The sequence below is a fragment of the Myotis brandtii genome, unplaced genomic scaffold, assembly GCF_000412655.1.
Source record: "Myotis brandtii unplaced genomic scaffold, ASM41265v1 scaffold4, whole genome shotgun sequence".
Classification (NCBI taxonomy): domain Eukaryota; kingdom Metazoa; phylum Chordata; class Mammalia; order Chiroptera; family Vespertilionidae; genus Myotis; species Myotis brandtii.
In genome coordinates, this window is record NW_005365371.1 from 6,717,436 (window position 1) to 6,728,182 (window position 10,747).

The window sequence follows — 10,747 nt, forward strand, 5'->3', positions numbered from 1 at the left end:
TTTTCAAAATTTAATCGCTTAAAAACTAAGTGTCCAAAAGAGCTTTTATGTGGATTATTCTATTGCTATTTAAATTTCATTTACTATTTGATAATGATATATTAGAAATTGAAACTAAGAAATATTTCAAAAATAAAATAATTTAACATAAATTACATTTTTTTCGATAAACAAAAAATGATAAACCAAAAAATGTAGCAGTAAGTTAACATAAATTACATTTTTTTTCAATAAACAAAAAATGATAAACCAAAAAATGTAGCAGTAAGGATAGCTTTTAATTTTTTTTTTTTTTAAAATTCTCTTTACTGTCTGAATTGATAGAAGTGGATTCTTATATTTGCTTCTGCATTCAATCAATTGCAATATGTTGTTTTTGTTGGAGTATATGAAGAAAACCTGGCCTCACATAGTAATATAATTAGAAAAGAGGAGAATTTATTAGTCTTTGCAGGTAATTGTGAATTGTCTTTGGTATTACACCAATACTTGACAAAGGTTGGTTGCAATGTGGAATCTGAAACCGTATCAATGAACCTGTCATCCTCTGTGATGTAAAATCCATTGGTCTACCTTCCCCTTGAAAGGATCTTCCCCCATGCCCGGTTTGGTCCCATCACCCATTAGCCATTTGGAAAGGATTGGTTTCCTTGGTTATGCAGACCTTACAACGCATTTCTTTTTGCAATATAAAAAAAGCCCCATTCATGAATATCATCACCCATCTCATCAGAAAGGGTCTCTGGTGCTGGATATGGATGTGGGGCCAAGGGCATGGTTGGAATTGCTGTTAGAATGATGGGCAGACCCCATATCATGAAGGGCTATGTGCTAAACACTTTGAATTTTATTTTGAAAGCTATCTGGAGACAGCTGTAATCACGTAATCACACTGGCATTTCAGATACTTCATTCTGGCAGGAGTGTGGAGGCTGCATGGGAGAGAGCTGAGGATGAAGGCCATGGCGCTAACAGAGGTGAGACACGTGGACCATTGGATGTGTGCAGAGATAGTAGGATTGGTACAAAAGATGTTAAAAATCCAAAAATCCAAAACCCACATGGTAGATAAAGCACGGTCTGGGAGCAGGACTCTTAGCAAATAATGAGCCAATCCCTTTTCTGCCTGGCCATGAGCAGAAGCCAAATTCATACAATTCGCACTGTGTCCTCTTCCAGGCAGCCAATCAATCGTCTCTTTAAAAGCTTACTTTGGATTTCTGTCTCTGCCCTTCCCTGTTCCGGTGCAGATGAACCCAGGCCCATGCCCTTCATTCACCCTTGGCAGGAAGGAGCTGCTGGATCTGAGCTGATTCCTGGCAGTCAGGGGTGTCCCTGAACGGGGCTGCCTGGTTCCCGAGGCTTGGGTGTGGTGAGGTGCCCCAAAGGGCCGGCAAAGCTTCTATTTGCAAACATTCCTGGGGAAGCAGGAACGCTCTTAGCTACAGCTTCCCAATGCCCTCTGAACCCACAACCTCTCAAACTTCTCTGACATCCTTCGCCAACGATAATTTCTTCCCCGTGCCTTTTTTTTTTTTTTAAACAAATGCCTGGTTTTGGAAGCTTTGAATTTGTGGTCCCTGATTTCAATCTTTATGGAGCAGAAACAGCACTTGCCTGGGAATCAGAAGGCAAGGGTTCTAGCTACTCATTGAACACACAGCTGCTTTATTCTGGGCCTCTTTCCTTCTTTTTAGCAAAACCAGAGGATTGTTCTAAAACTCCAATTCACTGTCTAGAAGATGAACAAAGTAAGTCTGAGGGTAAAAAATGATACACCTCCATAAATCACACCACACTCTTAGCCAGGTGGTTCAAGGCTTTGAGAAATACTTCTGAATATACTGTTATGTAAATGGCTGCACAAAAGATTGTTCGAACAACAGGCATCAGCATAAAAGCCAAGATGGTTCAGAAAGAGGAAACTATTTTCAAAGGAAGAACAACTCTATCTCATACACACGGGAAGATTTGAGCTTCCCACCACCAGATGTTGAACAGGCAGACGTGCCGCGCACCCATCTGCTCTAGAAATGTCCGTTTCCACATTCTCGTCCTGTAGTCTGAGGAGGTTGAGGGCTCCACGCCTGGTCCATGGAGGCTTTCTGCTCGGCTGGCTTCAGACAAAGTTACCATTAACTCCCCAACCTGCAAGAAAATGATTTGACACAAAGGATCCCAAAATGTCCTCCTCTCCCCCTACAAGCCCGCAAACAAACGGTACAGGAATGAGGTCAGAAAGGAATCCCCCGCCCACCAGGCCCCTGAATTCATTTACCTACCTCAGAGCCCATTCAGAGGAAGGGGTGGGACCGGGAACAAGAGATGCGTGGAGGCCAAGTGGAGTTTGGGGGTCGAGCGCTACATTACAGGATTTGACAGGCCTTTGCCTGCCTTCAGCTTCTTTGTGTCTCTCACATAATAGAGAAACACAAACTGAGCAGCACACGATCTGCGGTTACACCCTTGGACAGAGCACACTCTTTGCAAATGCTAATAGTATTGTAGCATCCTGTCACCCGGGAACACAAAAAAGGATGTTGATTTTCACATGAACCAGAACAGGGCCATTGTACACAGGTTTGTGACCAACTTGTAGTATCTGCACATCAAAAGCACAGCCAACTGTAGGGCACACAGCTGGCGAACCGCACTGACAGGGGCGCCCAAGGGAGAGCGAGATCCAAATGCCTCGTCCACCCATCCAGTGCTCTGGAAGTGAGCGGAGCTACGGACTCACAATCCCGATTCAGCTATGACCATAGCATTTGGATAATTAGCAAGCACATAAATGTCTCAGATACTTAAAAAGAGAAATCTAAATGAATGACAATGGGAGTGGCTCTGGGCTGGTGAGGGTCTTGGATATGGTAGAGGCAGCAAAGTGCAGGGATGTTCAATTAAGCATTCGTATTAGGATGTTCCCATACATGAACAGACACTCATGCTAATGTAGGCTGGGAAGTACCTATTTCCATTCCAATGGTCTTGGGAAACTAGGAACTGTCAGGGCAAGAAAATTAAATAAAGACTATATGATATTCCTGAAAATAAATTCAGTTAAAATAGTAAAGGCTTCTCCTCATAGCTTTCATGTGTTAAATTTATAAGAAACAAAAAGGCAGTCGAATTTTGGGAAAATAACATAACCAAGGTATTAAACACTGGAGTAAAAATAATTCTGTATCTTCATAGTTGGGCTAATTAAAAAAGATTTAGAGAATCTGCAGAGGTAAGATGGGAAAGGTAACATGATTGACATGTTGAGGAAAAAATGGCAAAGTCCTCATTTTTACTCATAAAACTTGAGGTCTGAGGTAGATAGTAGATTAGAGCCCTGAATCTCAATTATTGCCTTGTCTTCCAGGGTCCCAGAAAACCTCACATCTCTGCTATTTCCATTCTAGTGATGCCACCACAGTCTCATAGTTAGAGAAAACCACCCTGGGCCATTTCTGTGCAGTTAGCTCATTCTGCGTTTTCTAGGTGTATTGCTGCACTATTTATTTTCATAAATATATTCATTTTCCTAAAGGTATTTTTGAGAGAAAGCATATGTTGGAAAGTGCCTAGGCTTGTAACCAGACTTGATATTAAATTTAGATTTTGCTACTCACTAGAATGACCTTGGACAAGTTACATAAAGTTACATAAAATGACCTTGGACAAGCCTATTTCCTCACCTATATAATGGAGATAACATTGCCTGTGATAATGATGCAAAACTCAAGACATACTGGTTCCTTTGCTCTAGAGCAGTGAATTTCAACCTTTTTCATCTCCCGGCACACATAAACTCATTACTAAAATGTATTTTTTGCAGATCTGACAAAAAATAGGTACAATTACTATTCATTCATACGGGATGGCTATTGTGGTATTGGCTGTCATTTTTAAAATTTGACATTCTCAGGGAAAATACGTCAGTGCCCCTGACTAAATAATCGGCTGTTGCATGTTTTAAAAATATTGCGGCACACTGGTTGAAATTGCTGCTCTAGATTTAAGTTATTTCATTAATTTCAAAATTTAAAAGGAAAATAAAGTTTCATGGGCTCAATCCTAGGCAAGATATGATACTGACCATTAAAAAGGCTCCAGGGGGATTTGTAGATGGATCTCAAAATGTAAATGGTTAGTGACAGTAACTTCTTTGAGTTCTCTTTAGAATGGGCCCTTAGTTAGGTGTGTTACTATCGCTGGAATGGCTGCAGGTTGTTTCAACAAACATCAGGTACCTCCTTCTCCTGTTAGTGTTCCTCAGGGTAGCTAGGAGGCGGGTTCACAATTGTCATTGGGGGTGTTCTTAAGGCATAGGTTAGGTGACTTCTGGTTTTTTATATTATAAACTGATTAGTACACAGGGTATTGGCTGCGTTGCACCTGGAGCGTCACTGACTGCAGGTGTGAGAACTTTCACCATAAGCCCTCTAGTAGACAAAGACATTTCTTAACGGAGAAATAGTAAGCACTGCACTTTGTTAATGACTTACGTGAAGATGCATGGAAAGAGATTAAAACAAAAATGAAACACAACTAAGGGAGCAGAAAAATGGACAGGCTCATCTGTTAAGAGGTAAATTAATTCCAACATCTGCTGGCAGCTGAAGGAAAGAAACAGGTAAGGTCTTGAGTTCTCTTTAACAGAAGGAAAGCAGCATATACATTTGTCTAGAGCAGGAAACTTAGCTGTCACTGAATTATCTAGGAATCTGTTCTTTAATGAACTTAAGTGATATCAGAGACATGTCATTGGGTTTTACTTCTCCAAAGGATACTGTGCATTGTCTTCCAATAGGTACGACATACAGCATTTGTGGGTGAAAGCCCCGGGCATGATAGATAAATTAAGAGGTAGGTAAAGGCAACTCCAGGCTATTTGCTTTCTGATGGTTTAGCCTAATTCACAGATAAACTTGAGCAAAACAAGAAGATGGAGTTAACCTGTTCCCTACATACTTTCACAAATGTTGGCAGTTTCACAAGCTTTGGCAAGCACCACATCATGTAAACCATGACCGTATTTTCTGACAAGTGGCTAAAATTCTCATTTCTACGTTGTTGCTAGGTTGCTATGTGTCACTCCAACCGTGAGCAGCAGAATGGACACGAATCCTGGAGAAGGCACGTCCACATGCTGCCTCATTTCACACATCGAATGATCAACGAATATTAATAAGCATCACTTATGAACATAGTTCTAGGAGGAATAGAATATGAGAAATGGGGGAATCAGGTGATATACAGAACTCAGTGATCTTTAAGGTCACTTCCAGTGTTAAGACTCAGTTATGACTTTTTAGCAAGCCTCATGTATAACTAACTGAACATGTTGGCATCATTAGTGAACATGCTGACAATAGCAGCAAAATGTAATTTAAAAACATTTTTGATATATTTTATTAAAAAACAACACCACCAAAATGTTTTGACAAGTATCAAGACAGGAAAGAAGGCATTGTGTGACCATACGATTACAACTGTGAAATGTGAGGCCCATGAAATTAATGCACCGAGATAGAAGAGCCGCGTTGAGAGGCTTGCTATACCATGAATTTGGTTATACTGCGGGGTCCAATGTGACTGTAGGTGCAGAGGTGTCTCTGTCTCTCTCTTCCTCCCTCCCTCATTAAAACAGAGAACTCTTAAAAGATGCTCTCTTTGGATAAGATCTTTAATTACTAATCTACACAAATGACCTTCAAATAGGTACAACACACAGCATTTGTGGGTGAAAGCCACAGGCACAGGCAAAAGATAAATTGCAATAACATCTACATGTAGTATGAAGGTTTTTAAAAAAAATACAAAGTTCACTCACAGTGACAAGTAAAAACAAGGTTGTTTTAAGAATTTAAACATAGTCATGATTGTTCAAAAGGTAAGCATATTTGTAAGCACATTTCCATACGGCTAAAGGGCCTGAAACTATAGCTTATGCTCAGCATAGAGAATTGAGATAAAAAGCATTACTTTGATCCCCTTTACTGGAAAACTAAAATACCATATTTCTTTACACACACAAATCAATCTAAAATAAATAAATATAAAATGATTAACTAACTAAGGGATTTATCTTTTAAAGCTACATCCTGAGTGTTATCGTATGTAAAGTTCCCAAATCTTAAGGTTAGGAAGCTCCACTCTGCAATGTTCCCTACTCACTTTTACTCTATTCATTTGCATTTGGAGGCTGTTGTGGGAAGGAGTCTGTTGGAGCAAAGGCTGGAAAACGGGGATAATACAAAGAGAGCAGACAATTAAGCTACTAAAAAAGGGCGATTGCTCCACCTACAAGTACAGCTCAGATGGTTCAGCCACAAAGCACAAGAACCCGTTTCCCACTGTGCACTGCCTCCAGGCTGACTGTTTAAATTGAGACCCTGACTGAGTACATTTTAGATATAATTTATTTCCAGTTGTTCAGTCTTCCATACACAGCTTTGTTCATGCTATTTTCCGGCAAATCCCGACATGAAAAACAAATAATTCCTAGTCTAGTTGGAATTTAACTTCTGTACATTGGATTTCTGAAGTGATTTGTTTAAATCTGAATCATTTGTAATTTTTGAACTACAGACACAACACAGAGAATTTACTGTTGAGAATCATAATTTTATTTTCTTATTAACATCTGCTTTTAATAAGTACCTAGCTTCCAAAAAAAAAAAAGCATGCTTAGTATGAGATCAGCAAAAAAGAAAATCTATATATTATCCATGAGATATGTCATATTACTGAGGAGGATGGGAAAACGTCTGGACTCCTGTATGGGATTTTTAATAATATTCATTTTTATCATCTATTTATATATTTAAATTACAAATACTGATCTCAAAGAAATAAGGTCACCCAACCCCCTTTCTTAAATTTATGCAAGGGGATGGGCTAAAAATACTTACTTAACATCAGCCTTTTTCTTGGGAGAAATCAGTGGAAATGCAAATGAGGGCATTTTTTTCCTATCTAGAAATAAATATGGTCCTATTTCCTTTTTGATTCAGAAATAGATTTGTAGTTGTAAAGTTCTTGTACAACTACAAAAGAATTAATAATTGCATGATGTCAGCTTCAATGCGGGGTTTACCTACTGGCCAGCACTAGTTGGTGGAAGTTAACTAGGAAGGTCATCTCACAGGGGAGCCCCCTTCCCTTTCACCCAGGATCCCTAAATCTAAGACAGGAAATGTTCTTGACCACTCCTCTACCAAATAACAATGTACATGCTGCCAGCTGCTGAAAGCTGGGTCTGCCATGCTCAGGAAACAGTATAAAACAAGTGTTCATTGGACTCTACATTTCTGTCCTTTGTGATTATCCTTCAAACTTGCATATTAAGTATCAGATCTTGAGAGAGATCATGATGAAGGACGTACTGATGCTAAATTAAAAAAAAAAAATGCCGGGTGGCAAGGAACTGTTACCAAAACATAATTCCAAAAAAATTGTAAAATTAAGTAAACTGTAAAAAACTGTCACACAATGGGCCTTGTTATTAGAATAATAAAGGTAATGAGATGGCAGCAAAGAGCAGAGTTAAATGAGAAAGACACTTTAAATAAAAAATGGCTTATTTTTTTGCTTTAAAGCTCTTTAGCCAATAAGAAATATTTATAAAACATGAAAATGCTGTGAGGGTGTTATTGTAATTGAATTGCAATAAATTAAATTTTATATTTTCCTTTAAATGTTCAGTTAAGAGGGGGATGGTCAACATTATTCTAATTGTTGAAATAATTTCTATTTAAAATAGTCAGATGAAAGAAGGCCTTTTCCTGATGCCTAGGTGAAATGTTTGACAATAGTCTAAATGTAATTAGTCAATTGATTATTCTTAATCTTCCCTATCCTGTGTCACAACCCAATAGCTCTGTCAACAGGGAAAAAAAAAACCACTGTTAACAGAAAGCCTAGCTTAAGTATACAGCATCCAAAATGAATGGATTTCAAATAGATACAGAGAGTACAAAAACATCAGCTGAATCAAATAGGTAAGCTGCTAGTGCCTGGGCTTCTCAGGCAGCTCTCTAAACCAGTGGTTCTCAACCTTGGCTGCACATTAGAATCACCTGGGAATCTTTTTAAAATCCTGATTTCTGGGCCTCATCCTCCGGAAATTCTGTTTCTTTGTTATGGGGTGAGGCCACAACATTCATAACAAAGAAACAGAATTTCCGGAGGATGAGGCCCAGAAATCAGGATTTTAAAAAGATTCCCAGGTGATTCTAATGTGCAGCCAAGGTTGAGAACCACTGCTCTAAACTGTCAAGGCAGGGTTGAAATCTTTCACTGAAAGTTCGTGGAATTATAATCCAAATCACCTGATTTGAGGGGCTCTCGTTAGTTAGTTTTCTTCCATGTGACAAATATAAACTGAATTATTGTGGTCAAAGAGTTTCTGGATATAGAACATTACAGATACAGACAACTTAGCGGGTTACCATCATTTTATATACAGTTGATAGCTTTTAGAAAATTTCTATAAGTTTTATTTAAAACACCTAGCATTCTTTTTCTGGGAAAGAAACTGACGTGGAGTAACATCAGCTAATGAATTAGTTGAACTAGTGCCACCATAAATGAGACAACAGGCAGGAGAGCAAGTTTCTTATCTTTAAGGACTGAACCTAATGGTCATACCACTTACATTACCCCAATTTGTCACTTCAATACAATAAAATAGGATGCTAATGCCATTTACCCTGCTCTTCTGTTCAAAAGGCAGCTGGTGGTTTAGGTGCCTCTAACACACATGAATGATTTTTACCCCATGACTTTATTTTATGTTTGGAAAGGTGGGATAGCAGAAGGAAAAAAGGCAGGAAAAAGACTTTGGAGTTTTCTTTCTTCATATATGCCAAGGTGATGATATAATAAGTAGGGTTCTGTAAAAATAAACACATTTGATAATTTTAGGTCTGGGGAGACATTACTGAATGATCACAAAAATACCAAAGCTTAACTGTCTAAGTTTGCAATGTGCTAGTTTTATTAAATTTAAAATATCACCTACTATAATGAATATTAATTTCATCAAACATTATATATGAATAAAAAAATACTGAAGTTAATTTCTTAGAGAAAGAAGTAAAAACATAGCATATTAAAACTGATCGGTAGGAGGAATCGAATCTATGTATGATTGTGATGGGAATAAAGATTTTCAGCAAATATCGGAATTAGCTATTTACTTAAAATAAGCAGAGGAACTCAACACATGTTAAAACTACCATTGAGAAACTTCTTTAAGATGCTTGGTAACTTTTATAAAATGATCAGGATAAAGCAAGGCTACCGTTTTGCCAGAGTTATTCTTTTAAATGGATTTGCAAGGTACATTAAAATCTATAATCTTTCTAATTCATAGATATTTGTAATAGTTTACAGAGTCATACTTCCCAAGGGATGAGAAGGGCCTTAGAAACTACAGACAAGCAGGGAACAAAGAAAGTCGGATGGTTTCTGTGTACAAATACCACTGCTGCCTGGCTCTTTGGATTGCAGTGGCCTGCACTTGGGACAGACACTGTGGCAAGTAAAAGGCTTGTTCCAGCAGCAACAGTAACTCTAGCTGTCACACTGACCATCTGAGGGATGGGACTACTGTGTAAAGCACTGGCTGGCTTTTCATTAAAAAAGACAGAAACGTAGCTTATATTTTTAATGGGGTTTCTGTGACATACATGACTTCCCATCCCCCCAAAACAAATTTGTAAACAAACAAACAAAACAATCAAGTGAACTTGGCGCTGAAGAGAATTTCCAAATCAAGAAGGCTGTCAAAATGTTTATCTCTAACATTAACTATTGCTAGTAATTGTGATGACAAAGGAGATATCATAACACTTTATGATGTTTTAAAAAAATTTTCATACACTGAAGTTGTGTAAAACTTTTACAAACATAGACACTTAAAAACAATGAATTATTTTTGGCTTGTGTTAAAGATGATTGGTATTTAGTTTCTAGATATGTTTTTGTATACATCTGCTCATCTGTCTTAACTTATGAGACCAACAAAACAATAATAAAGCTGTACTCCAAAGCTCTCTAACTTCTTCCTCTCTCATTCATTGCTGGTGTACTGCTGGACGGAGCTGCGCTTCCCTTTCTCACCTGCTTTCATTAACAGGTTACCCCAACAGCACAGGAAAGCAGGTCCTTTTCTGAACTGAGAGCAGCTAGGGAGGGACTCCTTCACATTTCTGTACTCCTTCCAGTTCTGTGTTACACAGGCTGCTTAGGATAAGGCTCACAATAAAATGATTATATCCTATACTAGAGGTCCGGTGCACAAAATTCATGCACGGGGTTGGGGGGGTCCCTCAGCCTGGCCTGCACCCTCTCAAATCTGGGACCCCTCAGGGGATGTCTGACTGCTGGTTTAAACCTCTCACAACCCTGGACTGCTGGCTCCTAACTGCTCGCCTGCCTGCCTGCCTGATCGCCCCTAACCCCTCTGCCTGCCTGGCTGACCGCCCCTAACTGCCTCTGCCTGCCTGCCGGCCTGATTGCCCCTAACTGCCCCCTTGCCGGCCTGATCGTCCCTAAACTCTTCTGCCTCAGCCCCCAGCCTAAGCCGCAGTCTGGCCTCCCTCTGCTGGAGGCGACCTGGCCGATCAGGGGAAGGCGCCATCCCCATCACCCTGCTGCTGCCTCCACTGGCGGCCACCATGGCTGCCTGAGCCTCGGGCCTCGCAGCTAGGCGCAGCTGTCTGAGCCTCAGGCCGGCCTGGGGAGCGGCAGC

At 39.5% G+C, this 10,747-nt stretch overlaps 1 protein-coding gene across 6 annotated transcripts in view; it reads right to left on the bottom strand.

Moving 5' to 3' along the window:
* Positions 1 to 5,656: 5,656 nt before the first annotated feature.
* The window catches only part of OPA1 (optic atrophy 1 (autosomal dominant)), a 98,426-nt gene continuing 93,335 nt past the window's right edge, over positions 5,657 to 10,747 (bottom strand). For 5 of the 6 annotated variants that reach the window (XM_005873201.2, XM_005873202.2, XM_005873200.2 and 2 more), the window contains one exon: positions 8,758 to 8,885. The gene's annotated coding sequence lies outside the window, so the exon portion shown is untranslated. Of the gene's footprint in view, positions 8,070 to 8,253; positions 8,886 to 10,747 lie in introns of those variants that run through there. The other variant, XM_005873199.2, reaches the window with a different exon arrangement.